Source organism: Ambystoma mexicanum, chromosome 5p (genome assembly GCF_040938575.1).
Source record: "Ambystoma mexicanum isolate Mex_15411 chromosome 5p, UKY_AmexF1_1, whole genome shotgun sequence".
NCBI classification, from domain to species: domain Eukaryota; kingdom Metazoa; phylum Chordata; class Amphibia; order Caudata; family Ambystomatidae; genus Ambystoma; species Ambystoma mexicanum.
Genome location: NC_090930.1, coordinates 1,223,165,770 through 1,223,172,870, shown reverse-complemented (window position 1 = coordinate 1,223,172,870; position 7,101 = coordinate 1,223,165,770).

Here is a 7,101-nt window from a genome sequence, read left to right as displayed (position 1 = left end):
ACATGAAAGAGAGAAAGAAACAAACTTCTGTTTGAGGTGGAATGAAAAAACAATGAAGGTGTCAAGGGTTCATCAATTAATAGTATTATATGCAGCAAAGAGCTCGAAAACATGGTCTACAGTCACATGGTCAGATGAAAATAGACTATTGTGTCAAGGTACATGGAAACAAGAAGTTAAAACCATGCCACACTCCCTTTTATTCTCAGGCACAGAGAGCTTCTGCAAGGCCAAGTTCAAAGCCTTAATTGAATGGCAGATCTCTAGAGTGATGATAGATGTCAGGCTAATTAGATGGGAAGCTATGGTCAAGACCAGCCAACAGGCACCTGGGGTACCAACCTGTGTGCTGCTAGCACATGGAATAGTCCAGAAGGGAACAAGTGTGGCAATCAATTGTAGAGGGCCACGTATCAGTGAGCCCTACAGTTTGTCTAACCAATGGGTCGTTGTATATTTTGTGACAATGAAGATGATTTGCGCTAGAGGAGGGCTTAGTTGTCCACCTGATGTTAGAGACCCAATCATAACCCCTGCCAGTATGGAACCTATACCTAGATGTTCACTGTAAGCCTATCACATCCCCAAGTAGGTTTTTGTAGTTTGCCATGTAGTGTGACATCACTGATGATGAATTATGACTATATGAGTTGTGTTTTTTATGAAATTCACCGAGAGCGTGCTTTGTGACCTCCGTTGATGTCTATTGTAACTCCCTGTTTTAGACAACTGGAAATAAAACAGCACTATGTTTTGCCAACTCCGTGAGTTAGTTTGATTATTGATGTATGAGTACGTTCTCCATCCCCATCCATTTCTAAGTATTGCTACCTCGTCTTAAAGGACCCAGTTCCATGGGTTCATGTGGTAGCAGAGGTAGGATGGTTTAAGATCTGTCGACCCAGTAGGTTTTTAAGGGTCTCAGAATATCAGGCGTCCTCAGCCATTTAGCTGGAAGACCGTGAGGCTTCCAGTGAATAGCAGCTGAACAAGTTCTTGCAAGACACATCGAGATAGGTGGAACGGGTCCCTCTTTCACAGAATTCCCCTCCCAGTTTCTACAGGCAGCTGAGCGGACTGAAGGCTCTGGTGGCCAGTTGAGGAGGAGACGATCCCAAGCGTCAGGAGCTGAAAAACGAATGGTGAGTAGATTGTGAAAGATGGCAAAAAACGATGTATGCATATTAAGTGGGGGGAAAAGTGATAAAGGAAAGAAAGTATTGGAGGGTTGGTGGGGTATTCAGTTAATGGCAAAGAGCGTCAAGTAGAAGTTTTTAATTAAGGATGAGGAGCGTCCTAGATTAAGCCCATACAATCCTACATCCAGGGACGTCTGGAAGAAGTTATTTTAAAATGCAAGTGGATATACTTAGGCTACGAGTGAAAAAGGTCTGCTAATGAAAATAACTTAGTCTCAGATAGGAGTCATTTTTAGGGGCAGGTATGAACAAAGAGGAGGGCTGTAAAGAGATATATGTTTGGAGCCGTCCAGTCTGTCTGTTTGTATATTGTATGTGTTGTATATGTTAAGGAAATTATGAAATGTTGTAGAGGGACAAGCAATAGATTGTGGTAAAAGGTTGAGATTTGATTATTTATTTATGTAGTTGACCAATGGTGTTGATCAAACAGGTAGATTGAAGTAAAGTGAGACATAGAGGTTTGGAGCGGTGATGATTGGTGCATGCTCATATTATATTGTTTTTCTGAAAAGTATTTTTCTGTGTAAAATAACAGTAAGTATTGACAGTCCATTGTGACTTGTCATTATGGAGGATGTTACTCCGGTCATGCACCTGTGCACACAGCTACCAAAACACGCACGCAAGCTTAAGCAGTATAGTGCAGAATGGGTTAAGGGCAAAGCAGATAAAATGTGCATGCCATGGCCACAAGGGGGATCACTGTCAAAGACAGTTTTGCAACACATGACCACATACTTGCACGCTGCGTACATTGGAACAAAACTGGAAAAAAGGTTAGCTTGCCTAGAGCTTTGGAAAATGTATCAGGAGGAAGGGGAAGACCAGCCTCCTGAAGACTTGATTCTTAACCAGTGTAAAGAGGGGGGTATCAAGCTTTCTACTCCCCCTACTGCACCCAAAGTAAATGGTGATAGTACGAAAGATGAAGGATTGTATCCAATAAGAGAGCTTAAGGCAGCAACATGATACAGAAATCTGATACATGAGCTGTCTGCATATAGCAGTGACCAGAGTCCAAAGAGAACTCTAGAAAAAGATGTGATCTCTAAAGTCCCACGGGACAAAGAGAAAAGTGAATGACCAAATGTGACCCTAGACATAGAACAAGAAATAAAGAGATGGAAAGGAGAATAAGACAAAGCTGAAGAGATCGCGCTCATACAGAACGAATGGATGGGTGGTCAGATATTGCTAAAACTTGATGAGAAGATCATTGAGGACATACAGCAAGGGGATGATCAAGAGAGCAAGCTAAAAAAGGACAGGGAACGAGAGAAATGATTGAAAGAAGATGAGTCTAAAAGAAAGAGTAGACAAAGACAGAATTTGCACAACAGAATTTCGCTCCGTACTTTAGTCATTACCCACAAATACCTGTCAAACTCTGGCCCAAAGTACCTGTCAGACAAATTCTCCAAACACCAACCAGGCAGACCCACCAGAGCTCTGTACTTGCACTGCCTCACTATCCCGAGGTTCAAACTAAAAAGAGCTGGAGGTGCTAGTTTCCTTGTACTGGCTGCCAAATCTTGGAATTCCCTTCCTCTCATCATCCGGATGGAACCCTCCTTCTGGATCATCAGAGCCAAAGTAAAGAGCTAGCTCTTCAATAAGAAACACTAACGGATGGCTAACCTACTCTGATCAAACTTATGTGCCCTTCTTGATTTCTTCTGTGTTACAGTATGTAACACTGTCAGCTTTGTACTGTCACCCTAACTGTAACCTCCAGCGACTCTTAAATATGTTTACTTACATTTAACTCCAATTTGACTATCTTGTAACCACCGGTCGACCAGCACTTTTGTTTGTTGTAATCCTTTGTATGTCTGTAACTCTGTCTTCAATTCCAGCGCCCAGTTACCCTACGGTTTGGCGCGTGATACAAATAAATAAACTAAACTAAACTACACTAATGGCGGGAACAAATGTGTCCGGAAGAACAGTTAAGAAAAGAGGAGAGAGCAGAAGAGCAAAGAAAAGATGACAATAGGAAGAGAGCAATCGAAGAATAAGACAGACTGGAAAAGAAAAGAGAAGAAGTGGAAGAACAGAAGTTAAGGGATAAAAGAATGCAAAGACGGAGAGATGATGAAGTTCGTAGGGCAAATGAGAGAAGAGGAGTGAAAAGGCAGGAAGCGGAAATGGCTAGGGAGAAAGCAAAGAAACAAAGAGAATTTGATGAGGAAATGGAATGAAAGAGAAGGCAGAGGGAATGCAACATTGATCGTATTGAGAAAGGGCTAATGGCACCTAGTCCAGTAGTATTATGGGCGGGCATAGAGGAGTTCCTCCCATCACAAGAACCAATGTCAGGACCCTCTAGAGTAAATCTAGAGGATAATTTTGAGATAGGAAGCATCAGAAACAGAATTGACAAGGCTTATCAGGAGATGAGGACAAAAAGTGAATTGCAAAATAAAGGGAAAGTCGATTGGTCTGAAAGTGCCCACTCACAGGGCAAGCAGGAGGGACCTATTCAACCTCGAGCATAGAGCCTTGTCTTTGGACAGACTAACTCTAAACAGAGACGAGAAGCAGGACAGTCATACTAGTTGGGGGCAAGATATGGGTCAGACGAAGACAGGGAAACCTTCCGTGGGGAGGAGGATAATTGTTCATACAGTCCTGAGGGATGTTTTCAGATAGACAAGGAAGTAAAATGGTCGGATTTGGATCTGCCAAATGTAAGGACACCAGAGCCAATGGCATGGAAAGAGAGACCTAAAAGACGACCTCTTAGTGAGAGGGGGATTCGCCACCCTATGTGAGCAGTCTGAGGTCATTACCAGGAAGACGGTGACCAGGAACCATTGTCCCTACTATGAACAGGCAGACAATGGAGACGATTGCGATTTTGGGGTTTCACAATTTCCCTTGTTGAAACAGGAGGGTCCAGACCTCAGTATATCCTGTGGCCCAAGATGGATAATGATAATCTAAGGTATGAGCTCCCAAGTTTGACATTGGGTGCAGGGGAAATGGATCTATGAATTAGAGAAAATGACAGGAGGTAAGACGTAACCTATAGGGGACATTAAGGGTCTTCTAGCAGCTATCCTTGGGGAGAGGTCCGACGACATTTGGACAAGAGCAAGATACTCAAATGTCACAGCACAGAACACAGCGCATGATGGGGCACCATTTAATAATTGTAGAGCAGCAGTCTGGAAAGCGCTTAGAGTACAATATCCTGATACGTTGGATATGGGCACAATTATGGCACGTAAGATGCAGGAAGGTGAGGATCCGCTTGATTACATTCAGAATTTTTTAAGGAACTGTTGTCTTTGGAAACTCGAGAGCCGTGGGGAAAATCAATACTTGTATTCTATCATATTTTGTGTCAGGGATTTCCAGACCAGGTACAGAGACAGCTCAAGAAGCTGGTGGGTATGGAGGCAATGCCATGGCCACAAATCCAGCTGACCATTGTGCACCATTGTCGATTGCTGCAAGAGAAAATTTGAAAGAGGGCAGATACTAGGAAGCTTGGTGAAGCCAAATGAGTACAGAAAAAGCTGTCAAAATATGCTATATAAGGGGCGATGCGGACTAGCAGAGATGGGCTAGGATCACAGATGACTGCGGGTATGTTGCAGGTGAATAACCAATGGCAGTTGGATCAAGGAGGTCATGGATTTATGCTGAGAGGCAGGGGGGCTTCCATGGAAGAGGAGGCTTTCAGAGTAATCAGGGAAACTTTCAGAATAACCAAGATGGTTTTCATAATGTGCAGAATGATAATCAAGGCATGCAGGGAGGGCAAATTAGAAGACCTCCTCCTGTGTGTTGGACATGTGGAATGACAGGACATATTGCCTAACATGTGGGAGCCACGGTTATGTACAGAATGGGCAATTCTCAAGAGGAGGGACAGCTTATCCTCCAGCATATATCCCACAAAGTAGGGACGGGTTTGCCCAAGATCAGACAGTGTACCAAGCACAAATATCGCAAATGCAACACACTTTACAACCACAGCAAGCACCATTTAATCCAGCTCAAGGGCAGTCACAGCACGCACCCATGCAGATACAGCAGAGCTCAAATACAGGGCAGTTATTGACTTCTAGAGTAGGGGGTGTCACTGTCGTGGGAGGGAATGCTTTTACAGGAATAAGTACTTACCCACACTAGGACAGCTCACAGGGTGACTTAAAGTGTTCAGTACTATCGGTGACGCCAAATCCTCAAGAGTAACCAAGGGTTGACATTACCATATGAGGCAAATCCTTTTCTTTTTTTAGTAGAAACTGGGGCAACTCGCTCATCTATATGAGAGGGAAAATGTTCGTTATCGGGAAATGCCATGAATACTTAAGGGTTCTCTAGAGCTACAAGTAGAGTTCCTTTTACTGAGCAATGATCAGTCCCTATAGGAGAGTGTGATATGTCTGTCCCGTTGTTGCATTCAAGGCAGACACCAGTTAATATACTGGGTTGAGATTTAATGACAAAGCTAAATATGACAATGTCCTTCACTGATGAATGCATAGTTTGTTCAACACCAGCAATACATTATTTAAACGTGGGCACATTTATCATGGCATTTACTGGGCAAATAGCTCTGTGGGGAACTCCTTTAGAGCCCAAAGGTTTTCACTATGGGATATGCATTTTGTTAACATGGTTACCCAGTTTAGTGGTCAAGATTATGAGAATACCTGATGAATTTCTGTTCAGGCCTCAGATACCTATGGACAAACAGGGGGGACAGGTTTTTCCCTTGGAATTACAGGCAGCTGTAGTGTGAGGGGGGTTGGCCATGCTCAAAGGATTTGATGATGAGGGCAGGCCATGGAGAACAGTGATTGCTATTGGGGAAGAATATAGATCGACTGACGTCACTGATGACAATATGTTTAGATATGACCCGTCAGATGATAAAGTAGTGTTCAAAATGAGCATTACGTATTGGATCAGGACAGAAAGATGGGAGAATCCAAAGAAGAGGTTCATAGTGCGGCAGCATCCCACATTTCTTGATGAGGACATGGAGAAAGTACCAATCTCTTTATGGATTACCGGCCCTTATGACGTAGGCCTGTTAAAAGGGGTGGGAGAAGCAAAAATGATGTTGAAACCAGGAGCAATTTTGCCTCAAGCAAGGCAGTATCTCATGTCTCGAGAGGCAGACGAGTGTATTTTCAAGACTATATCGGCTATGATGAAAAAAGGAATCTTAGTGACGTTAGAGTTACCATGTAATACTGCAGTGTATCCTATCAAAAAGTCAAAGGGTGGGTCATGACGTTTAATTCAAGATATGATACCAATAAACCAGATTGTAGATGCAGAGTTTCCTCTAGTTCAGAATCCTGTGAAGATTCTGTGCAGCATTCCCCCAGAAGCGCAATATTTTACATTGATTGACTTGAAAAATGCAATTTTCTCAATCCTGTTGCATCAAGATTCACAAAGATCTTATGTCATTTACGTTCCGTCAGACTAATCTGAAAAGTACACGCTTGCCCCAGGGGTACTGTGAGTCTCCAGCGATTTTCAATAGGGTCCTACAGATGGACCTAAGCAATATTGATTTGCCAAGTTTTGTGCTGCAATGCATAGACCATATTTTGGTCTGTAGCACAGCAGAAGAGTGCAGACGAGACTCAATTCAGCTAATGATTATTTTAGCAGACAAAGAATATAAGGTGGACAAAGAAAAATTGCAGTACTGCCAAGATGAGGTGTTGTACATAGGACAGGTAAACTTGCATGAAGGAAAGAAAGTTAAATCTGAAAGAGCTGAGGTGATCTTGAAAACATCAAAACAGCACACAATAAAGCAAATGCAACGGTTTTTAGGACTATATAATTATGTTAGAGCATAGGTATTTGATTATAGTTCATACACAAGACCTTTTGTGCAAGCCCTGAAAAAGGGACAGAT